This window comes from Astyanax mexicanus, chromosome 19 (genome assembly GCF_023375975.1).
Source record: "Astyanax mexicanus isolate ESR-SI-001 chromosome 19, AstMex3_surface, whole genome shotgun sequence".
Classification (NCBI taxonomy): Eukaryota; Metazoa; Chordata; class Actinopteri; order Characiformes; family Acestrorhamphidae; genus Astyanax; species Astyanax mexicanus.
This window is the reverse complement of record NC_064426.1, coordinates 21,016,921-21,043,065: the sequence shown is the minus strand read 5'-3', so window position 1 is coordinate 21,043,065 and position 26,145 is coordinate 21,016,921. Positions and strand designations below refer to the sequence as shown.

At 37.6% G+C, this 26,145-nt stretch overlaps 1 protein-coding gene across 1 annotated transcript in view; it reads right to left on the bottom strand.

Annotated features, from left to right (window-relative positions):
* Positions 1-26,145, bottom strand: part of limd2 (LIM domain containing 2) — a 35,471-nt gene that overhangs the window by 5,388 nt on the left and 3,938 nt on the right. The gene's annotated exons all lie outside the window — the stretch shown is intronic.

The following is a 26,145-nucleotide window of genomic DNA, read 5'->3' as shown; positions in this document are numbered from 1 at the left end:
ACTAAATAATACAAAAAAGTTTGATAACTCCCTTATTCTCTCACTTAAAAGTAGAAAAAAAAAACTTTCAGTGCGACAGAAAGTGATTCGATTTTTTGTGATACATATCAATATTAAATAATATGGTAAACTATATCGTGATAAGATTTTTTTCCATATTGCCCTGGCCTAATTTCAGAGTATTTTTCAATAAAGTTTTTCTTGTCAAAATTACAGCAGGAACAGTAACTTACCAAGACTAATAATAATACAAAAATACCCTTAAAAACATGATATATTTCCTGCTCACCGTATTGCAATATATCATAATATAACCTCTTTACTGTGTTGCATTCTGCATCGTATTCAGGATCCTCCCAATACACACCTAGTTATGCAGAGGTCAGGGAGTGACCAGAGACACCTGAGAGAGAGATGACACTGAGGTCACGAATGGCTATTAGTGAGAAACTGACACGCTGTACGAGACTCTGTGCCACAGTCTTGAAGCAGAAAGACTAAACAGAGCTCTAGCTCAATACATCTGCACTGACCAGCCTGTATATAAAGTTTAGAAATCGGATATTTAGAAAATACAGCAGTTAAACAGAAAGTATGACATGCCTGGCAGAAATTACTTAATGTAAGGAAATTTTAGGATTTTTTTTTTTTTTATTCTTTTAAGTATCGTTTTGTCATAATTCTGGAATCAAGAATACCCTACTCTCGCTAAATTGTGCAGTATCTCCCTCTCTCTGTCTCAGACTTACTTGCGCTGTCTCTTTCCCTCGCTCTGCCTGTCCCTCCCCCTCTCTCCATCTCCCTCCCTCACTCACTCTTGTCTGTCTGTCTGTCCCTCTCTCTATCCTGAAATATTATAGTACAGTAAAAAAAAGCTTTAGTCTGTCTGATCTAAACCACACTATTCTATTAATACTGCCTACCTCTTAAAATACAGGCAACTAGCAGCATAAAAAAAAGAATATAATTTATTTATAATTCATTATAATTCATTTTTAAGTGATTGACATCACTAATGTAATTACATTTTTGTCAAAATAATGCTGATATTTTTTTCAAAAGAACTTTTAAAACTGAAATTCATAAAGCAATATGCGTAGGAATTTATTTATTTTTTGGTTACAATTTAGAAAAAAGGTATCGAAAAAAAAAGTATCGTTTGGGTACCGGTTTCGAAAATTTTAAAATGATACCTAGCCCTAGCGAAGATGATGACAGCCAAAGCAGTGGCATAAACACAGCATATTGTACATCTCAATTTTTATTTTTAGACGTTTTTGGCATTTGATCTTACACTCTCATACTCAGTACTGTGTGGAAAAAGACACTGTGTTCTCATGAACTTGCATTGTGATGCAGAGCTGTGTGTGTGTGTGTGGTACACACACCCCAACAGTACACACCACACACACACTTCCCTTAAGGGGATGGTGGTGTTTACACTGGATGCTCAGAGGCCCTGAAGTGCGCTCCATTAAAGACAGATTGAGGCTCCTGAGGGTGGCAGACGGATCAGCATTTGCCCTGAAGTCATTCAGTCCTCAAATATCAGTGCCTACCATCTAATCACCAGTGACTCACTAACAATACGTCTCAAAAATCAGCCATTCGGGAAGAATACTCACTGGTATTTTATAGCACATTCTGGTGTTATGGTAGAGTGATAGTGTCAGAATTTACATCTCTTTATTCTGAGATTTAGATATGCTATAAAATATTATAACACATGGACCAATATTGTTAAATGGGAAAGACTGACCAGCACAGTTTTGTGCAGATATTTCCAGTTACAGCTGAATTCACAGAAAAATGCTTTTATTTAACTTTCATTTAAATGCTTGATTAAAGGGCCGATTACTGTTATTTTGCAGTTTACCTCGGGCTTTGAGTGCTCGGTGCTGACTCGGCTCTTGATCAGCCTGGATGCAAGACAGTTTATATATAAATATATATTTATATATAGTCGAAAAAAAAAGAACATTTACAATTTATTTTTTCCCAATATCATGCAGCCCTACTACATACCCTGTTATAACTTTCAATTAATAAAAAGGTAAAATACTACATGTTTTAATACATTTTAAAAAGTAGTGCAGGCCAGTATCGCACGGCCACGCACACAGCATGATTCCATCCAAGCCATGAGATTCAAAATTAATTTCAATAAACAGATAAACAGTGCTACACAAGCGAGTACAGTCAGTCAGTAATTTAGTTAGCAAATGAATGTGAAGAAAATAAATGTGACCTAAAGTCATTTTCCTACTCATCTTTACTGTCAGTCACTTTACTGTTCTGCCACAGACTGTCACAGATAAACACTTCTCGGTTTTGAAAGGAAATGGCCCAGACTAACGTTCTGCAGTGGTGTTAAACTTTCTCACGCAACAGTTTACACGCTCTCGTTTCCTCACATCAAACCATCAGCTATTAAATACAACATCTAGTTAGCTTAAAAATAAAGCTTTAACCTGCCTAAATATTGAATTTGACCCAGTCATAATTCCATGGGTTCTCACAAATTTAGGTCATCAACCTAGAATTTTGTAGTTAATTACTTAAAAAAAAAAAACAATAATAAAAAAAAAAAGTTGGAAAATGATTCAACTCTGTTTCTGAAGTTGTGTAGGTATTTAACATTCCTCGATCCACAGTGTCTGGTGTGTACTAGGAATTAGAGTTCAGATTCTCTACCCAAGCCGGCAAGAAAATGGTCTGTGATGTAAGAGTCTGTTTTTTAATGCCATTTTTATTTTATATTAAGCTATGGCATGATAATGACATTATAGCAAAGTAACAAATTAAACTGTTTAAAAAAAAAAAAAAAAAGTTGCATATTTAGTTACATATCTTACATCCTAAAAGATTACGATATTTCTTACTCTTTACTCTTACTCTCGATATCTGCTTCACAAAACTGCTTTAGACACAGGCAGAACTCTAATCACTGACAAAGGTTTGATAAATCGAATATTCTAACAAATTAAAGTCGGCATCAGGTTATTGGACGCCAGAAATGACCGTTATTGTACAGCACTACTCAGTACTGCAGTCATCATCAGCTGCTGCGCAACTGGCCTCAACCCACTTCCTGTTCTGTCCTCACCAGAGAGAACCTGCAACTCACATAGGTTCTCTTCCCCAAAGTGACTTACTGAAACTGATTTAATGCAGAGTAAAACATCTACGCTCTGCCCTCACTGTGTAGGCCTCTCTGAGCAGCTCAGTTCAAAGTGTAAATGCATGTGACGGGGCTGTTGCTTCTGCGGTAAGGCCGGGGTTTGACTTCCTGGCAGCAGACTTACAAATAAGGCCTGTAACTTACACTGCAGTGTTCTCACCAGGCTAGGAGCAAAATCACATGTACAGTATAAAATTACATATTGAATGATGCTGTCCTAATGTTTGTGGACACCCCTTCTAATTAAGTTTAAGCTGCACCAATTGCTAACACAAATGTGCAAATCTGTGCACAAAAACTCACATAGCAACTTTCTGAAACGCTTATACAAACTTTTTCATACAAATAAGTGGTTGCTGGCCATGCCATATTTATATTGAGCGTTTAGCACACGTTCATGTTAGCTTGTGCTAAGTGACAACCAAACAAACAAACAAAATTCTTAAAATCTCCCTCATCTGCCGACATGCCACAAACAGTGGTTACAGATCCCTCCTTCAGACAAAATCTGCTGGCTAATCCTGCTGAGTACTGTCTGAGGTTCTCAACCGAAATGACCAAAATGGTGTTTCTTCAACTGATCTATTGGCGGAGGGGCTCTGGCGGGGGTTGACGGGTTAGGGGTGGTTCTATGCAGGTTTCCTTATTGTGACGTCCCAATAAGGGAGCCATCCAAACGGCTCATAGAAGAATATGATTTCTGACATCAAACTCTGTCAACTGGTACGGATATTTTTTCTCAGAGTGTTTATAGGGGCAGACTATACAAAAGCATGCAAAAATTGAGTTTTGCACAAAAAGTCCCCTTTAAAAAAAGCAGGTGTCCCAATAATTTTGTCTAACAGAGGAGGTTTGTGTTGATTTCTCTGACTGCAGTCATGTCCCTCCGTCTCTCATTCTCTCTCTTTTTGTCCTGGAAAGTTTACCTGTAAGTAGAACACACCCTAGAGGGCCTTTGTGAGATTTCGTTGCTCCACGACCAGTAAAAGTTACACCCCCTTCCCAAATTTAGATGTACTAAATCCCTAGTGTTGCAGACAGTTGTAAGAACTTGAAACTCCTTGTCTGCAATCTGTCTCGTTGCTAAAGAAGAAAAAATCAGCACTGAAGCCCTTTTGGAATGAAATCGGTTTAAAGGTCTTCTGATTGGCTGCTTTCCTCCCTGCCTAGTGCTAAATAAATTCCACCTCTACATGCTCATTATCAACATAGTTACCAAAAGTGTTGGGTCAAATTTGCTGAGGGACAGGTTCTTTGTTTATATTTAGGCCATTTTCACACCTATAGTTTTTATTTTTAATTTTAATTTTTTGTTCAAATGAGTTGAGTTAATTTACTTGGAGCGTTTTCCCCCACAGTTTGGTTTGTTTTCACACAGGCACAAACCCAAAAGCCCCAAAATGAACCCCAATTAACCACACAAAACACATTGCCTCCTCTGATTGGTCCGAGCTGTCTGGCAAGGAAGTAAGAAAGCAAATATAGTGAGAAGATTCTGTGTTGCAGACTAGCATGTATAAGTTGTGCAGTGTGCAGCTGCGTCAAAAGTTAACACAGAACATTTGCCACTGCACTGTCTAATGCAGCGTTTTCAATGGGTAGCAAGGCCCAGATGTCCACGCAGTTGTGTTGGTATGAGATGTGTGGGTGGGTGAGAGTGGTGAGAGCTACACAAACCGTGTTCAGGGTAAAATCAGCTTAGCATGAAGTAGCTGCAGAGACAGCATTTGTTCATAGCTGTGGCTATGAATTATCTGGTTAATTAATCAGGTTTAACTACACCTGAACAGCTACGAAGAGTATATTTGATAGTTGGGCCGGATCGAGACCATATCACATTCTCACTACAAACAAACCACTCAAGGTTTGTCTGGAACCTCGGGATCTCAGCACAATTGTTTTGATCTGCTCCTGGATCTGATTATCTGAACTTAACTGCACATTTCATTACCTGAAGTGAAATTAGGACTATATTGTTTTTCTTTTCTTTTTTTTTATCTGCCAAAAATAATTTATTAACTGTCAAAATCTCTATAAACATTGTGTATTGTCTTTAAATATATTGATAATTGTAATGCAAAACATGAAGTCTGGCAAAAATAAATAAATAAATAAATAAAATCAAAATCAGGTTTGAATTGCAGCGGGAACAAAGACACATGGAATTAATGTCCTTCTTTATGTGTTTTCTGACTCTGTTTTATGTCAAGAAACCCCTAAAATGGTCAGCTATTCTTGTAAAAGGCACAGAGAGTCTTATAGACCTGCATGAGGCACTGCTTTAGATCTTCATTTTACTGCAATAAAAAAAGAGACAGAAAATACAACAGGAGGGTTTTACTGGGTCAAAACCTCAAACAACAAAAAACACAAAGAAGTTCCATAAGCAGTCAAACAATGACGAAACTGGATTAAGAGAGAGTGAGTGAGCAAGCGTGAGTAAAAGAGAGAGAGAGAGAGAGAGAGAGAGAGAGATGCACACAGAAAAAGTGCTCCATTTCGTCTGGTGCCATCTGTCCCTTTTTGCCTTATTTGTACATAAGGCAAACCAAACCAAACACACACACACGCACACACACACACTGCTGCTCAACCGTCAAGGCTGTTTCAGGAAGTACCGATGACATCGGTCTCCCTGCGCTGCACTTTATGACAACAGACCCATCTGCAATCTCCAGAGACCCCAAACTCAGCCCAGTCACATGACCAGCCACACAGATCGCATCACAGGAAACCCTACGCCTGGATGGATGCACTAAAGAGGGTGTAGGGTGTACAGCAGTATACTGCAGCAGCTGCTTCTTACAGAAAACCACACTCTCAGAACAAAAATCAAGGTGGAACCCAAAAGGTTGTTCACTTCCACTTAAAAGATAAGAGCCTATACATACTAATATTTACAGTGTTCCATTTTCTCACGGATTTCTTTCCACAAAGGCTGTGTTCTGTAGCTCAAATCAGAGAGAATAAGCTTGAAATAACATTTCAATAGCATGTGCACAAATACAAACTGGCTCCTTACACAAGTTCCTTCATTAGAGCACTATCTAGGACAGGAGAAGAATATGCCCTTTATTACTGTCTCCTACACTGGGGCACCATATAGAACATTTTATATACATTTCTGGAAAAAATAATGCAAAGAAAACAAGTTCAAACTTATAAAAAGTTTTAAGAGTTTAGAAATCAATATTTGGTGGAATAACCCTGGTTTTTAATCAGTTTTCATGCATGGCATAATCTTCTCCACCAGCCTTACACACTGCTTTTGGATAACTTTATGCCACTCCTGGTGCAAAAATTCAACCTGTTTAGCTTGGTTTGATGGCTGTGATCATCCATCTTCCTCTTGATTATATTTTTAGTTAGGAAAAATCAAAGAAACTCAATTTTTAAGTGGTCTATTATTTTTTTTTTTACCAGAGCTGCATTCAATAGATCAAATCAGATCCAAGCACACTTCCCTGTGTAAGGTATTAATGCTTCCAACAATGGGAGGGTGGTGTCTCTTGTGATTGGGTGGGTAATTTGCCAAATTGGGCAGAAATAAATGGATAAAATAATAGAAATAAAATATGCTCCCTTTAACTACTTGACATTAAAAAGATCCCCCCTCCTACTAGCCACTAGCCACCTACTAGTTGCTGTCTCCGTTTACAGTTATGACCATTCAACCCAAACATAAAACGCCTAACCTTCTCTTCACCTTTAAAGGGAACATTTTTAAGCAATGACAATAAAATTGATTCTGAACCAATTCTGATACACAAAACATGTTAATGAAGTTTTTTGCACAAAAAAAAAGAGACCAGCTCTATTCTTGCCAATTTCAGTCCCTTACAGAATGAGCCATTTAAGAGCTCTGTAACTTTTATGCAAATAAGCTGTTGCTGGCCATGCCATGTATATGCTGAGCATTTATCACACATTAGTGTTAGCTTGTGCTAAATGGCAAAACATGAACAAGCTTGTTCATGCTTAACTGCGATAGAAGCACAAAACTCGTTACTTGACAGTAGGTACAGATCCCTCCTTCAGACGAAGCACGTTGCCGGTAAAACAGACAGAAAATGCGGGACTCTGGTGGGGGTTTACAGGTGAGGGGTGCCAGGCTGGTTGTATGTCCATTTCCTTATTGTGACATTACAATAAGGGAGCAATCCAAATAGCTCATAGAAGCAAATGATTTCTGACACCAAACTCTTTCAACTGATGCAGAGACAGCGGATGGATCAATCTTTTTTGCGTGTTTCGAGTGTTTATAGGAGCAGTTGAGACCCAGGCAGGAATACAAAAACAAGCAAAAAGTAAGTAATTATATATATTGTTTTCAAAATATCGAAAAGAGGGGCGTAAAAAAGTGTTTTACAGGACTGTTTTTTTGGGATGGTCAAATCTCAATCTGACCTTAAGAATCATTACCCTGAAGAGGTTTAACCCGGGTAAAGGGACGAGCTCATAAAAACTTGAGGCCAGCATTCACTTTAGCACTTTCATAGTACAACCGGTCACGGACCTTAGCATCAGATAAGCAGTTCCTGTAAAGCTGCATTTTACAGCCAGTGTGTGAACGCAGCATTTCCGTTAGAAATGGGTGACAGTGCTAAAACCAAACCGAGGCCAGCGTGTCCGGGGGAACAGTCTGCAGAGCTGCTGTTTAATTAGAGATTCTGTACTGAATCTGGCTACTCTGCTCACTGTGTCCAAGCCTTGTTTTTTAACAGCAGTTCTATTTTAAGAGCAGTATGGATCCAAACAGGCACAACACCAAATTTAGCGTTAGCTTCTCGCCTTCACTCACTTGCACAGCAGGCTCTCAGCAGGCATGGTTACAAATCTGTGACTGCATCATAACAATCATCTCTGGCCTGTGGTTTCAGAGGCCGTGTGGGGTTCTCTTCCTGTCTGATGACGACTTTTCAAACAGTCTGAGGAAACTCCGCACTATCTAGAGCACTATTATTGAGAATACAAATCTACCTTATTCTGGTGGTTTCATGGTACATCACTTTTTTTTTTTTTTTGCATTCCTGGGTTTTATATAGGTTTGTGTCTTATTCTACGGCCAGAATAACGTAGAATACAAAACACTAGAGCTTTAAATGAATGCTTTGATTATTATATTGTTTATTTTGCCTCACATATTTACACAATATATGAAAGAATCAGCCTTCACTTGCAGAAATAAACATTTTGTAGTTTGGGCAATAAAAAGAAATCTGCAATGTATTAAAAACAAAACTTGAGATATACAGTTAAAACATAACTTAACTGTGGTTTATCATACCAGAGTTTAATTTCTCTCACCACAACCAGAGGTAAATTCTAAAGTTATAGAACTCCAGCAAACCACAGTGAGAGCCATTATCCACTAATGGTAAAAAACATGGAACAGTGGTGAAGCTTCCCAGGAGTGGCTGGCTGATCAAAATTACTCCAAGAGTGCAGTGACGACTCATCCAAGAGGTCACAAAAGACGACACATCATGCAAAGAATTGCAGGCCTCCCTTGCATCTGTTATGGTCAGCGTTAATGACCCCACCATAAAAAAAAGCAGCCTGTACACGATGACGAAAGCACTGCTGAGCAAAAAGAACATTAAGGCTTGTCTCAATTTTGCCAGAGCACATCTTGATGATCCCCGAGACTTTTGGGAAAATACTCTGTGGAATGACGAGAAAAAAAAAGTTTAACTTCTTAGAAGGTGCGTCTCCCATTACATCCAGCATGCAAGTAACACTGCATTTCAAAAAACTGTGAAACATGGGTGTGGTAGTGTGATGGTCTAAGGCTTTTTTGCTGCTTCAGGACCTGGAATACTTAAATGGAACCATTAATTCTGTTGTCTACCAAAAATCCTGCAGGAGAATATACGGCCATCTGTTCGTGACCTCAAGCTGAAACAAACTTGGGTTCTGCAGCAGTACAGTGATCCAGAACACTCTGAATGGCTGAATATTTTTTTATAGGTTTTTGTTTTCGTAAAGGCTGTGTTCTATTTTGCAAATAAGATAGAATAAGCTTGAAATAACATCATTTACTGGTTGAGTAACTGCACAAAAAAAGTTGCTCAGTTTGAATTAAAATTGGTTCCTTACACTAGTTCCTTTAATGGAGCACCATCTATTACACTACTACATGGAACAAGAATATGCCCCTTATTACTGTTCCCTTCAAAAGGAACAGAAATACCTATGCTACATGCTAATATGGCTGAGTAGCACCACTGATTACGTGGACCCCATTTGATTAAACTTCTGATTCAATTCAATTCAATATCAATTCATTTAAGGATACTTAAGTTACAAAAACAGGTTTTGTTTAGATCTAAAGAGAGATTTTCAGAGAACTAAATGTTGTAATTGTAAATGGCAGATTCAACTTGGTTATTACAAATTGTAGCATTTGCACAAAGAAACTAATCCAAAGCAAATAAAGGATTTTTTTCTTTTGCTTTTGTTCAAAACAGGCCAATTATAAAATACCAGTCTCTATTTAAATATTCTGCTCTCAGTTTAAACCAAAGATTGATTCAAACTGAAAAACTGATATTTTTTAAATCCAGTCTTATGCCCTAACCCCTATCCTCTACATTGGCACACTTCTATACTAATCAACCGGACACTTTTTACTAGTTTCTTCATTGAAGCACTAGCAAGTACACCATTATAGGGAACAGAATTTGTAATTCAAATTAAACCTCCTCAAGTGTAATTCAAGTCTTCAAACAAATGACTGTGTTTATGGGTTGGCGTGTTCAGATTCCACTCAACAGCTTATTTGTACACCCTGCATTGTGGTGCAAAGCAGAAGTGCTTTGTTGTCCACTCAAATTATCCCTAGTTTAAATAGGCTCAAATCCAAAAGACACCCTGGAGCCGAGACGCTGCTAGACACAAAAAGAGTCAGTGCTGATCCGTAGATACAGATCCACATTATCTGATGCCTAGATAATGGGCACAATATGATAATACTGTAGAGAACAGGGCGTAACTGAGTCAGAGTGAGAGTAAGTGGAAGGTCAGACTCAAGTCTGAGGTCTCGCCGTAAAATGAGCTAGTAGTAAACCAGGTGCCACGAGGAGCCTGAGTGCATCTGAGCCCTAAATCACGGACTGCTGTAAATGTTCATGCTTGGGTTCTCCCCTACCACTCTCTCTCTCTCTAACTCTCTCTTTATCCAGGCTTCTCCATCACTCTTTCTCTCAGTTACGAGGCAGCGGACAGCGGCCTAATCTCATTAGCTCTACAGAAATTCAATCAACTGTTCCCCGAGGCTGCTTGTGGGTGCAGGCAGAGAGGACAACAGTGGAGGGGTTCAAGGGTGAGTAAGAGAGGATCAATGGGGTCACAGACCTCTCCCTAACCAGAGGATTGGACAGAGATCAGGACAATACAGGCACAAACAAAACAGAGAGCCTGAGATAGATATGGATATGGATTTGGATTATCATCATACACCAAAATATATTCCATTTAGTGAATGAGTTGCTCTACTGTAGGTTATGCACATTGCTGATGTGTAAGTGCGTGTCAAAACAAGTTTGCGATTTTTACTCTGTATACTCTAAAAGTCAAGGCTCCAGACTGCAAGTAAATAAATATTAATTTCAGTCATTTAATTAAATTTACCAGTGGTAACAGATGGGTAATGATCGATTTATCATTGTATTTTTTCAATTATTACTTTCTGGTTGTTTCTTGCTTTTTCCACAATGTGATTTTTTATTACAATGTCATTTTTATACAGGTCATTTAATTTTTATCTTACAAAAAAAAAAAAAAAAAAAAAAAATCTACTTGCTTGTGGGAATTTGACCAAAAAACTAAAGAAGCGTAGCGAACTGTATTTTTCGCACTATTAGGTGCAGTTAAAAATCCTTTAATTTTCAAAAAATCGTCAGTGAACCTTATTATTAAAAAACCTTATTATTAAAAAAACTAATTATAAAACATTATCTAAAGGACATGGAAGAATGTGAACTATAATGGATAGATTTAAAATAGTAATTATCAGTCATACCAGTTACTTTCATAAAAAAAGATTCTTAATCCTATTATCATTATTTTGTGTATGTATTGTGTATAACTTTCTGTACATCTAGTATACAAAAGATATGTTGTGCTTGACTTTTTTGTTTTGATTGCTTATTGAGTTGTAAAATGTATTTATTAGTATAGTATATAGTATATATTTTGTCTTTGTTGTGTATTTAACTATGATGTGTGATTTATATTTATGTATGAAAATGTTAGTTGGACCTCAGGAAGAATAGCTGCTATTGCAATAGCAGCTAATGAGGATTCAAATAAAACAATTATCTGGTGCGGTAGGAGCAGTAAAGCCACTCTGCTGAAGTACAGGAGTTTCAATTTAGTTCTCCAGCTGTATTAGCATTACCCGCTAAGCGCTAGCCATTGGGCTCTTCAGAGGTGAGTATTATCGGCCTGTAGTGTGCTGCTAATCCCAGCTAGCATTGCATTAGCATTACCCGCTAACCGCATTAAGTGCTAGCTCTTTCGTTGTTCAAAAGGTGAGTATATCAGATTGTAGCCTGCGCTTTACCGTGTTAAAACAGGCTATATGAGATGAACCACTAGCTAACATCACCCTCTAGCTAACATCATACTCAGGGTTTCTCAGTGTAGCGCTGTCAGGCGGCCTTAGCAGCTAACCTCGGCTAGTGCTGCTGCTAATGATAATATTGTTGCATCCAGCTTTAGTGGAAACTAATCTAATCTACTCATCCAAATAAATCATTTTTAAGAGAAAAAACTATGTAGATTAACATCCCGCACTCATTTGACTTTAGTGAAAAGTCTTAAAACATTTTCATTTAAACATATTTTAAATCGCTGATACAAACATCATGAACAGTTTACAGCGTTTGTTTCAGTAATGTACAAAAAAGCTGGTTATGGCTACTGTGCCTGTGCACATCTCCACACTCTGCTCTCTGCACTACCTCCCAGCAAGATTGTTTTTTTTTTTGTTTTGCTGAAGGGCAGGGCTTTTTCACACTGCAAACCAACTCAACTATGGTTTTACACTTGATATCTTTGTAAGCTAGCATGTGTAGCAACTGTATAGCAAACAAGGGAGGTGTGAAATCACCCAAAATGCATGCATACAGCTGGTCTAGTCTCTGTAAAGAAACTGTAAAGAGTCACCCAGCATTCGGTTCTTATTCTTGTTGTTAAATGCTATTGAAAACTCACAGCAGTGCAGAGCTCCAAAATTCTAGAAGAAAGCCTTTGCTGGACAGTAAAGACTAGTAAAGTTACTCCAACAAAAGCTTTGTAAACTCTTTAACACCCTTAATTTGTGAAGAAACAATGAATTGAGCAGGTGTCCTAATACTTTTATCTATATACAGCATTACCATTATACCATCAGAGGCATACAAAAATAATAAATTCATTAATTTAAAAAAAACAAAACATGACAGACCTCTTGATTTCAGTTTAACATGAAAACAAACAACATATTGGGCTCATATGTGAACTCAGCTTTGTGACACCACAGACGGATCTTGTCTAATGACCATATTTCCCACTTCCTGTTCTGGGGACAATCAGGCACTGAAACATTATACATTACATTTACAAGCACTAAGGCTTTTAGTCCGACTGAGCAGACACTTACTGAAGATGAAGCCGGGGGCCAAAATGACAATCAGTTAAAACTTTAATATCAGTTTAAAAGTTTAATCTTGTGGTGCTATATTAACAAAAACAGCAGCATTACTTTAACTGCTTAAACTAAATTACTGGATGCATTTTAGTTTTTAAGAATACTTTTTAAGAAATATCAGCATTGGATTGGCAAAATTAAATTATATTACTGGTGTTCATTTAAAAATGAACTAAAATCATGATAATTTTTTTATGCTGGAATTTCACAGTATTATTGTGAGGGGACAGTAATAATAGTGTAGTGTGGTTCAGGTCTCATAGACTAGAGCCTTTTGTACTGTATCATAATCTCTCAGGGTACAGCGAGGTAGAGAGAGGTAAAGAGAGATATTTTATATTTTCAGCGTCAATTTTCAATAAACACCTCGTTTCTGTGCACACTCTCTGTGTGCACCATGGGGCCACCAAAATTCTTAGATCTTTTGGTACTCGGTAGTAACGAGACATTTCGGTCAGTGCCTTTTTGGTATCGAATTTCAAATTTAAATACGTTTCAGATCATCCAATTATTTTCACTCATGTTATCTATAATGTGATATTAAAGTGGCAATCTGTATTATTTTGTTTTCTAAACTGAAAGCAGGAGAATTTTTTGAGTGGAGGAGGGACAGAATATTGTGTTTAATGGTACCAGTGTGCTGGAATGACCATACCTGCTAAGACTAATATATTAATTCTAACAACTGGGGTAACGAGTTGCTTTTCGCGGGAGTTCTTCTGGCCACATCACGCATTTTTACATGCTTACGTCACACGTACCGACTCTAAAAGAGGATCCGGCTCAGTTTCACTGAAAGCGAGCGGCTGGTGAAGCAGTGGAGACTTCAGAAGGTTAAACTCAGAGCTCAGTAGCTCATTCACTCATAGTAGAAAGCTCTAAAAAGGAGACCACATCACACCTGCCCAGTTAAAAAAAAAATTCTTCCGCATTGCTCGTTGCAATTACCCTTTCTTACCAGAGAGGGCCCTCAATCTCCCAATTCCAAATATTTATGACAACAGCTTTAAAAAACACACAGTGCAGCCATTTAATTTACCACTCCATTGACTGAAGATGTGAGCTGTACCCCAAATCCTAGGCTGCATTTCCCTTTTACAACACTTTATACACAGCGGAGAAACGAAGCAGACCTATAGAGTGAGTTTGAAGACGCAATTGCAATACTATACTGATTTTCAATAGCAGTATTAATTTACGAGGATGTGAAACCAAACGCTCTGTAGGCTGAGAAATGCAGGAGTGTGCACGGCTGGAGAGAGAGGTTAAATAGAACCAATGTTGGCTGGAGAGTCTCTTTACCATTAGTCAAAAGAACATGCCTGTAACCATGGAAACCTGAAGAGTGCAAGATTTCCCATCCTCACTATGTTGGTGAGCTGGATTTAGCCTATAGCCTACTTCTGACCCACACTGGAGATCACAATATCCTCAAACGCACTGAGAGACCTAAAGGCCGGGATGAAATGACACTAAGCTGGCTTTGTTCCCAAGCTGGATAACGTAAGACAGGCACAAAAACGACATGATTTAGCTAATTTTTAACCCTGGCTTTGCCTTTTCAACAAATGTTCCCGTCAGAAACTGAGAGCTGAAAACGAAGCAATTGTCATATATAGTTTTACTCTCCCAAATACACCAATCTACTCTGAAGGTTCCACACTTACTATTCCACTCCACCTTAAAAAGTTAAAGAGTTACTTTTAAGTGCTTCAATCCCACCTTACTGCTGCCACCATATTCACACAATCACATCAACACTGGTTATTACTGAAACAGTGCCTAGACAAAACTGCTGCACTATTTAAGGTGGCACAAAGCTGCAAACTGGGGAATAAAATTTGTTAACAGCTGCAGCATTTTAGGTGAAATATATTGAAAGGAAGCATTTACAGTACAAATAAAATGGTCACATTTTAGCTAACAAAGTTCACAATATTATGTAGGGCCTCAAGGGAGTCAAGATCTGCTCTGCACACAGCAGAACCAATTTTCAACTGAAAGTATGTGAGAAAGTAAAGTTACATATTTTTTTAATATATAAATATATATGCTGCATTTTCTTACATGCTGTGTGTGTGTGTATTTGTGTATTTGGTTTGTACAGTAAAAAAATGCATTTAAAATTGGTAAGGCAAGGCAAGGCAAGGCAAGTTTATTTATATAGCACCTTTCATACACAACGGTCATTCAAAGTGCTTTACAAATTAGAAAATACACAGAGAAATCAAATAAAAAAAAAACATGTAAAAGATTAACAGTAAAAATGGAAATAAAAACTAAAATAAGAATAAAGCATGATTGATTAAAACATGATTAAAACAAAGATAATTAAATTAAAAACATGTAAAAGAACAACAAGGAATTAATAAGAATAAAGCATGAATAAAACATAATATAAAAGTGCCGTTACAGAATAAAAGTGTGTGGAGCTGCAGTGTTTTAAGCTGAGCTGAAAGCCTGATCAAACATGTAGGTTTTCAGTCTGGATTTAAACATGTTTAGTGTTGGAGCTCTTCTAATGCTCTCTGTTAACTGGTTCCATTTAAGAGCAGCATAGTAGCTAAACGCTGCCTCTCCGTGTTTAGTTTTTACTTTAGGAAGCTCTAACTGACCAGTTCCTGATGATCTGAGAGTTCTGCTCGGCTCATACTGCTGGAGCACATCAGATAAATATGCTGGTCCTGCACCATTAACACATTTATACACCAGTAACAGTACCTTAAAGTCTATTCTGTAACATACTGGTATCCAGTGCAGGGATTTAAGGATGGGGGTGATGTGCTCCCTTCTTTTACTTCTAGTCAAAACTCTGGCTGCTGAATTCTGAATCAGCTGAAGCTGTTTGATGGTCTTTTTTGGGAGTCCAGTTAGGAGTCCATTACAGTAATCAATCCTACTAGAAATAAAGGCGTGGATGAGTTTCTCCAGGTCTGCTTTAGACAGAAAATCTCTGGTTTGATACTGATGTTACTAGTGAAATAATACTTGGCCCCTCTATAAATATTGTGGCCTCTGGATGACCACTTACTCAGAAACATCCTTGATCTGCCACTGGACTTGATTGACAGACCATCTGCTAGACCTTTTAGTAGTGTTAAAGCAGTAACAAATGGATTTACTTTGATGCAACAATCAAAGCACTTCCCATTGCACCTGAAACACCAGTAATAATTGCTACCCAACAAGCAGATTTGCATATTCGATTTTTAGCTTGACTAACCAATAGATACAATATTAATCAGGTTACTAAATCTAATCCAGACACTAGTTACATAAAGTGACCTGGTGTAAACAGGTTCTATGGGATTTTGGCTATTTGCTCATGTTTAAATAAAATAATGATTATCATAATCATGTTGCCCAACTTTATGGTGAACTTCCTCATCAAGCAATGGAGCCTCTATGAGACACATGATCAGAGTCTGAGGCAGGTACACCTGTGAAACTGGTAAGTAACTATAAAAAAGAAAGAAAAAGAGGAACAAACACAAACCCGCCCCCTCGTTGGTCAATCGTGATTCGGACGTGTTGAAACGCAGTGAGGAAACTCGAGCGAGGCACGCCAAGCATCCAGAACACAGAGTGCAGCAACACTGCCGGCAGAAGTATGCATGCTTTCTGATGTTATCGCTGAGAGAGGCATACATTACACAATCGCAGTCTATATGCAACACCACAGACCTGAAGCAACAAGTTTCTTCTGGTTTGAAAAGCTTCTAAAGAATTTTACAATGAGTATGTATACACAGTACTGGCCATATGGTAATAATAACAGACTGTTTATAAATGCAGGCTACATATACATATACCTATATTACAGGTAAGGCCCCATGATTTCTGTAATAAAGAAAACATGATCAGAATCACAGAACTGAGAAAGACAAAACTCAGGGTGGTTTGATAGCAGTTCCTCCCCTTATCACTCATAATGTGATGTTGGCTCAGCACAGGTGTCTGTGAGCTGATATATCAGAGTTGGTCTGCTGTGCTTTCCTATGTGTGTGTTTGCTAGCTGCCTGGTGATGCGGCATTATGTGTATCAGAGGAGGCATGCGCTGGTCTTCACCTTCCTCGTGTTGGGGCATTACTAGTGATTAAAGGAGTTCATATAAACAAGGACAGGGTAATTGGTCTTACAAATTATGAAACAAAATAAATAAATAAATAAACAAAAATCACATGCTGACATTACAGGTTAAGGCAGTTTTCCTTTCCTGATGCAAAGCTGCTATAAAAAAAACATACATACTAAGCAGCTGTCAGTCACATAAAACAAGCATATAGATAAAATATGTATGGTCCAGCGGTCTAAAGTCCTGCCACTATGATTGGGAGATCGCTGGTGCAATTCCCAGTCATGCAGCTTGCCATCAGCAGCCGGAGCCCTGAGAGAGCACAATTGGCCTTGCTCTCTCTGGGTGGGTAGATGGTGCTCTTTTCCACAATCACTACTAGGGTGATGTTATTCAGCACAAGGCGTCTGTGAGCTGATGCATCGAAACCGAGTCTCTGCGCTTTCCTCCAAGCCCGCTGGCTACTCGGCAATGCTACAGTTAAAAAGGACGGTGGCTGACTTCACATGTGTCGGAGGAATCATGTGCTGGTCTTTACACTCCTGGTGTCGTGGCATCACCAGTGCTGGGGGATATACAGCTGACTAGCAGCTGAATGTGTGGGACAATTGGTTTAATAATAATTAACCTTAACAAAACACATTTTAACTAAAAGCCAAAATAAAAGAAGATAGTTTGAGATCTTGTAGCTACTATACACTATATTTCTAATTACTTAAATATACTTATAAGTAGTAGACCAAGACAAATAGTGGTAAAGTCATGATCAAAACAACAGCCCATATCTGGAAAACTTTTAAAATAATCAGTACTTCAGAAGAACATCAGATAACAGGTTGAAAGTCATCCTGCCAGACTTTCACATAGTTGGGCAACATCTCGTGCAACTAGTGAAGTTTTGGCGATATGACAAAACACTGAATTAAAAAAAAAAAAAAAAAAAAAAAAAAACATTTCAAGAATACACTACTGCAACAAAATGAAAATTAAATTTTATTATTACATACGATATGATATAGCACACCCCTAACTGAGATATTAAAAAATACAAGAATTTTATCAGATTTGTAGCAGACGTCAATGATCCAGAATGTCATGATACAAATAATAATGCACTCCAAATTATCTACATATATCCAGGATTAAAGTGAAATAAATAATACTGGACATATATAATCTGTCTCTAGTAGATATATAATGGGAAATGAAAACAATGTGAATTTTTCTTTTGCTAAAAACAGTAAGAAAGTAGTACTCTGATGTGATAATTAGGGGTGAGTGTTATTGCACGATATTTCAGGGTATAGCCTAATATTGTTCATGATATTCAAAAAATGTTGGCGATATTATTATGTACGATACGATATGGCACACCCCTACAACAACATCAAGACATCAAGACAACAATATTTTATTGTACTGTAATTAACTGTAATTGTAACAAATAATAAACATCTCTGAGTACACTTAAAGGTGCACTTAAAATCCTAACATTTTACCAGAAATCCATCAGTTCACTTTATAATCCAGTGCACCTTATGTATGAATTTTACCAGTCAGGCTGTAAGGAGCAGTAAAGCCACTCTGCTAAAATACAGCGTTATACAGAAGTTTTAGTTTAGTTTCACAGCACCAAGTCAAGATTAGCATTAGCCGCTAATCCCGCTGAGCACTAGCTCTTTTGTCGTCACTCAGAGGTGAGTATTATCAGCCTGTAGCCTGTAGCCCCCGGCTAGCACTGCCGGAGCAGCAATAGCATTAGCTGCTTACCGCATATTGCTGCACCCAACCTTGGTGGAAATCTGGATATCCAAGCTAACTGTAAATAAACGGAAGCACTTCACTCACCCAACATTTTTTTAGGAAAGAAATGTGTAGATTAGTTCAGATTTGTGAGACCTGCTGAATTAGAAGGAAAACATCTTGTAGTGCAAAAAATACAGATTGTGGGTTTCATCTATGCATAAAACACTGAGCAACTGCAAATTTCATTACAGACAGTGTAATGAAGTTAATGGGATGAAGTCAGCATTAATTGTGAATAAACAGTAATTAAATATCTGTAGTTACCATTTAATTACCTTAATAGCTTGCCTTGCTTACAATATCGCAAAACATCAAGGCTGACTGAGTCCTAACCCCATATAATGATACATATTGCATAGTCAGGTTGTTGCCAGTACAGCATGCTATAAACGATCTTGTCAATCTTGCCAAGGAATGTCAGTCACTCTTTTTTTAAGCCTTGCTGGTGTTTCTAGGGAATTTTCTAGTTAAGTGTACACATGTAACACTAGTGGGACTCTTCTTTCTCTCTCCCTCTATATAAGGGGATTTTCATCAGAAACAAACGAGTGATACCATTATCAGCCTGCACAGGCTGCCCCAGAGTCCTGGCTGGCATAATTTCATTAGTAAGAGGCTCTAAGAATAGTCAGAGGAGAGAAAGCCACTGCTTACGTAACAGAGCCTGGGCATAAACTCACTGGCCAATTTATCAGAAACCACTTTTCTTGTGCTGCTAGCTTGCTGGTGTCAAATTAAAATTCTTCTGATGCAATTTTGTTTCGAACAATATGTGTAAGAAGATCTGTACCTAGGACTGGATAATAATAATAAGTTTCATTAACATTGTCAATACTTTAAATATCTTAGCTAAGTTAGAGATAACTATAAGCAATAAGTCTGGCTGTTAGCATTACAGCTAACCTACTACCCAAGGTTTCATAACCCTTGTTCAGGGTAATGCACATATCATATCGAAAAGTCGTACTTACCCTATTTAACATCAGCCTGTCATTAAATATTTACGAATAATCCAGCTCAGAAACACAGTCTGCATTGCAGCTGACCTGCATCAAGCTCATGGAGGCCAGCTGTTAGCATCACAGCTAACCCAATTCACAAGCCGGGGCCATTTAACATCACAGCGGCAATTTTGATGAGCCTGGCTGTTAGCATTGTGGCTAAACCACTATTCTAAGATTCACATTAACAGGGAGTAAGTGTCCATAGGCCATAACTAACAAATAATAAAGGACATATACCTTTGTAAGTAAAAGTTTGGGTTAAACTATAGTTACATTTCTAAATTCTGCTAATATGTTTGTATCAAACCAAGACATATTTGAGTATCCTAGAAATTCCTAAATAGTATACTGCTTATTTGCCTATATTCTGCAAGATTTAATTGGTAGCCAAATGATGGTACAAACAATCAAATCTAAAGTCACATCACATACATTATTTACTGCATCTGTTACTGACTGGTGTTCATTACAGGGCGCTAACGGCAGCTCACTGCATTCAAGTGAAACAGAAAGGGCAGAACACAGAATGCTTTCATAGGCATATAACATCAGAAACCAAAGCACATAAATAGTACTTATATTAAGAACCTGTAAAATAAATACATCCAGCTAATAAAGTAGCCAGTCGAAGGAAACCCAAAATAGGAGGTTCTAATAAAAGTGTCCAAAGACATGAAGTACAAGAAAAGTAGCCAGTAAGCAAAAGCTTAACAAGCACACACTGTGCCTGTCTGCGTTTCAAATCAGTGACTACAACAACATGTAAAACTCACAAGGTGTGAGCTTCAGACAAAAAGCAAATAAATACTTTAGTGGCATTTACGCACTAAAGTACTATTAGATAAGGTTGAGAACACCTCCCACATGCAATAAGACACCAACTCTCTGAACTGAGTCAAATCTCTCCCCTGGGGCTTCAGAGCAGCTCTCAGTGTCTTCACTGCTGGTCTTTCTTCTTTTAAAACAGAGAGGGTACAAGATTTGATTCTGTACACCTACAGCTGCAATTACATTACAGTAAAACTCTAATATTAGAATAAAAAGGTGCTGCTACTTGGTACCAAAGACCCTATCCACACAAATCTGGATATATTTAAAAACTATGGGTTTGTCTGTGTTTTGGCTGTCCATTCACAAGAAAAGTATGTTTAAAGTAAATGAAAACAGAGCTTTTTGAAAGAAATTTGGAGCCATGTGGCCTGGAAAAACAGGGTTCATACACTTTTTAACCAATACATTTCCATGATTTTTTTAATGACTTTTCCATGCCTTCAGGCAAATTTTCATGACCATACGATTTTTTAAACAGTGCAAACATGGACAATAAGACCAAAAATCAACTAAAACTACAATCGAAATAGATTATAATAGGTATGAAATGAATCTGTCACACAATTTTTAATAATAAAATGTTCTTAGATCCTGAGAGCTCCATTGTTTTGGGCTAAATTACTGAATTAACGCAAAGGTTTGACTTTTCCAAAACTTTCTGGGTATTTTTATTTTTCCAAAACTTATCCAGGCCTGGAAATTGCTATTTTTAAATTCCATGACTTTTCCAGGTTTTTAAAGACCGTACAAACCCTGGGTAAATGCAGTTTCATGAAATCACCTAAGTCTGCGCATGTCTGTTTTTGTTTACATTACAGGTTGGATCAGTCAGGAAACCGAGATCACTATAGCCTTTTTCCCTCTTAAATCATTCTCTTGTTCCCTCTCTCCAACAAAAAAAAAATGACGCTGCAGGCAATAATAAAGCTTCTTCAGATCAGCTGTCTATCCAGTTATTAACACAAACAATCAGAAGAACAAAACAGAAAAATGGCTGAATCGTTTTCAGCTGTAACTAAATCTGGGTACCGTAATTCAACACTTTAATTGACCAAAGTATTAACAGGAATGTCAAATCTCCACAAATCCAGATATGTTAAAAAAGGAGGTTTTCAAAATCGTCTTCTAAGTGGAGCCATTTGGACAGGGTAAATGCAATTTTTTGAAAACGCTGACATTACACAGTAAGCCTGAGCATGTTGTTTTTTGTTTATATTAGCTTAGCTTGTTCAGAATCAGCCGGAAACATGAACAGAGCAATGATTGTTTACTAACATTTACTCTCATATCGTCACACTGTGTTAATTTTTTTAATCCTTCTTTTTTCAATTATTCAACAGTATGCTTGTTAGAGGGGCACTAAACCCCCTGATTTTTGCTGACTCAACCCTCAGCTCAAATATGAAAAAGGCTAAAAAAACAAAAACAAATGGGAGAGGTAGTTTCAGTGGGGCACTGGGTGATGTATGGGTTTAGAGGCCATGTTTTTTTTTCTCCAAATGTTAGGAAATGTTTTTAAAAATGTAAACAGAACTGGTATGTTTCATTATTTCTAAGGAACACATTTCAGTTATTAATAGAAAAAAAAAATATGGTTTAGGATTTAGTGGCTCTTTAGTTCTCTCCTTAAATGTATGTTTTGATGATATCCCTACTGGGCTGGCATGTTAATTTCATCGTATTTGAGTGCACATCACGTATCTCGAGGACGGGGATATTTTTGAAAACATTGAATATTTTTGGTTAACAAATATAAAAAAAAAAAAAAACAGAGGTATCGGTTTCTAAAGTGTTGCTATACTTTAATAGTTGGTCGCAAAGGTACGGCTGCTAAGGTGTTCGTACTGTAGGCAGTTGCAGCAGGTTGGGTTCTATGGTCTTGCTAAGCTGTTAATAAGGCATTGTGTGGATGGTAAAGTGCTGCTTTGCTAAACTTGTTTGTTACAAAGGTGTTGCTAAAATGTTGCTAGGTTTTATGCTAATCATACTGTCTAAATGTTGGAGTCCAAAAACATTTAGCTAAATAGTAGAATGCAAATATGTTTGCCATTATAATTCTATGATTGTGGCAAAATGTGGTGACTGTTATACAGAAAATGTGAGCTGCAGAAAAGTTTGCAGTTTTTTTGATTAACACATCATTCATGCGTTCAGTGCATTTCTATGGACATTTGCTACAAAATGTTTATTTGGACACAATATGAATACTCCATTTATTCAAAAGCTGTAAACAAGCACATGATTGTAGCTTTACATCACTGTGTCTGTACGTCACTGTGTCCATTCAGGTGTGATTGATCACTTCCCCCAAGGAAATCTTGAACCAAGCTTTGTTCTTCAGACTAGCTGGCAAGATCTCAACTACTTTCTTCAGAATGATAGAATTGTTCTTTTTTTGCATTTTTATTTTTCTGCATCTGTTTTTTATAGTATAAATTGTCTTATTGCTGAGATAAACACTTTCCAATTATGTGCTTAGGGGCCTAAAACGTAAACCTATGCACTGTACTTTAAATAAAAAAAAACTTCGGCAAACTTTTCAGGAATCTTTAAAACGCTCTGAATAATAAATCATGCAGTTAAGCTGATTTTAATGGCTCAGTCTCTTTATAAAATGTGATTACTAAAACAATTAAAAGTGACAGGTCTACATTGCTTGGACCTGACATCAGATTGAAATATGAACTAAAAGCTAGATGGAATTGCTGAGTAACTCTGGAACAAACTGCTCGTCCAGGAACTGCTCGTATTACTGGAATTGAGAATTCTCATGTTACGTTTGCCAACAGGATAGAGCTCTCCAATAATAGAGATTTAAATAAACAATCAGTTATCCTTAACAATAAAGATAGCAGGTTATACTAAATTAATCAGTCAGGATACCTGGATCACTACTACATTTCTCTCCCTCTCCCCCCTCTCTCTCTTTTTAGCTCTCCATAAAACACTGACGCTGCAGGCAATAATAAAGCTTCTTCAGATCAGCTGTCTGTTCATTAATTAATAAAAACAATCATTGGAGCACAAAAGAATGGCTAAATAGTTTCCAGCTGTAAGTAAAGCTAGGTATCAGCATTCAACACTTTAATTGACCAAATTATTTCAATGCTAATAAGTCTGGTACTGACTGACTGGTACGATCATGATAACATTCTTTATTGTCCCAGATTTTATTTGAGTAAATAATATAAATCAACTAAATAATATAAATGATAATATATAAAAATGAAGCATTTACATGTTACTTTCAATAGAGTAATTCCTTTTAATTGATTCAACCATTAACATTGGAATACATTTTTTTTTTTGGACTATAAGCACTTAAAATCCTTTCATTTTCCCAAAAATCGACAGTGCACCTTATAATTCAGTACACCTTATGTATGAAGTCTGCCAGTCAGGTATTAAGGAGCAGTAAAGCCACTCCACAGAAGTTCAGCGTTATAAGCACGAGGAGTTTCCAGTGTATACCTCCAGCACTAAGGCTGAATGCAGCAGCATTAGCCGCTAAGCGCAGCACTAGCTCTTCTGTCATTCAGAGGCAAATATATTGGACTGTAATGTGTGTGTTTGCCGTGTTAAAACAAACTACATGGGATGAACCGCTAGCTAATATCACGATTAGTTACTGGAAGACTCAGGGTTCCTCAGTCTAGCGCCATGGGGAGGCATTTACGTCTGGCTAGCGCTGCACTTATTTCACTGAGAACTTACCCTTACACAAAATATTGGAAAGCTACAATTACTGTTAATAAACAAAAGCACTTTACTCACTCAAAGTTTTCAGGAGAGAAATCTGTGTAGATTAACATCCAGCTCTCATTTGACTTTTAAAGAATATATATATTAAAATAATTTAATTCATTTAAATTAAATATATCTAAAAGCAGGAGGTACATTCAACCAAACCCAAAATCCAGACAGTTGCATCCATATCTTATTGTATTTCAGTTACATTTATTTTGCAGCTGCCGCTTCAGAATTTGATAAAATATCATAAAAATTTCAAGCACAAAACGTAAAAGTAGCCACAGATGGCTTTTACTTTGAAACAATGGATACATACAGTGGAGATATTTGATGACGTAGCTACAATGTTGAACTAGCGAACATTTAAAACCACTGTTTTTAAAGAAGCCGCGCACACACACACACACACATCATGACTGAGATCTGATAAACTTATAAGAACACCACACAGTATTTTGACAGAACTACATTTAATTACTGTATTTTCGCACTATAAAGCGCACTGGATTATTAGGCTCATAATTTTTTAAGACGAACAAGTGTTGGTTGTTAATCTACACAGATCTCTCTCCTGAAAACTGTTTACTTGGGTGAGTAAAGCATGTGTTTATTTACAGTAAGCGTAGATTTCCAGATTTCCATTAAGGCTAGCCAGACAGCGCTACACTGAGGAACCCTGAGTGTTCCGGTAACCCAGTGCGATATTAGCTTGCAGTACATCCCACATAGTTTGTTTTAACATGGTAAAAGGCAAGGCTACAGTTCGATATACTCCCTCTGAATGGCGAAAGAGCTAGCACTCAGTGGGTAATACTAATACTGTAAGACATACTCACCTCTGAACAGCACAAAAACTAACTAGCACTTAGCCTGGTTAGTCAGTAATGCTTATGCTGATCCAGCATTGCTAGCTGGGGTGAGCAGCAGCCTACAGTTCAATAACAATCGCCTCTGAACGGCAAAAGAGCTAGCGCTTAGCACAGTTAGCAGCTGCTGCTAATAATGCTCCAGCCTGGAGTCTCTGTGGTGGAGAACAAAACTATAGAACTGAGATATAATGCTGCACTTCAGCAGAGTCGCTTTACTGCTCCTTACAAACTGACTGATGAAATTCATACATAAGGCGCACCGTCGATTTTTAATATAATTAAAGTATTTTAGGTGTGCCTAATAGTGCAAAAAATACGGTAAAGTCAAAACAAGAATGGAGAAAGTCACAGCAAAACACTGTTTTTAATGAGATTTACACAGAGAAAGGCAGCTAGTCTTTAGGTAAACAAACAAATGCTAATGCTAAATTACCTCAGGAAACATTACTATCCCAGAACTGTGTGGGCCTGCAGCAACTATACTGAGAAGAATAAGAGAAAACCTAAGTGGATCTTAGAGGAAAAACACAGTTAGGCATTATTAAAAGCTACTGAAAGTTTCTACACAATGCTTAGCCTGAACCACAAGCCCATAAAATGGGCTAAACCACCTGGAAGCTGAAGAGAACAGATAGAAGAGAGTTCAGGACAATTCAGCAGCCACTACTGGGACAGAACTACTGTAGCTGTTTGTATAGAAAGCCACACAAAACACTCTCTCGGTCCAGTGTTTGGCAACGATGTTTTACAGGTGCTGATGGTGGTGCTGATGGCGGCCCAAAGGAGCCAATTTAGAGCTCTCAGAGCACATATGTTTGTTCAGACATTCTGCTGCCAGATGGCCATTTCTGACTCACACAAAGCAGTCGTCTTCACAGACTAGCGACGCTCGCTGTAAAAGAACGGGTCCACCAGAAGGGGTTTTAAACACACT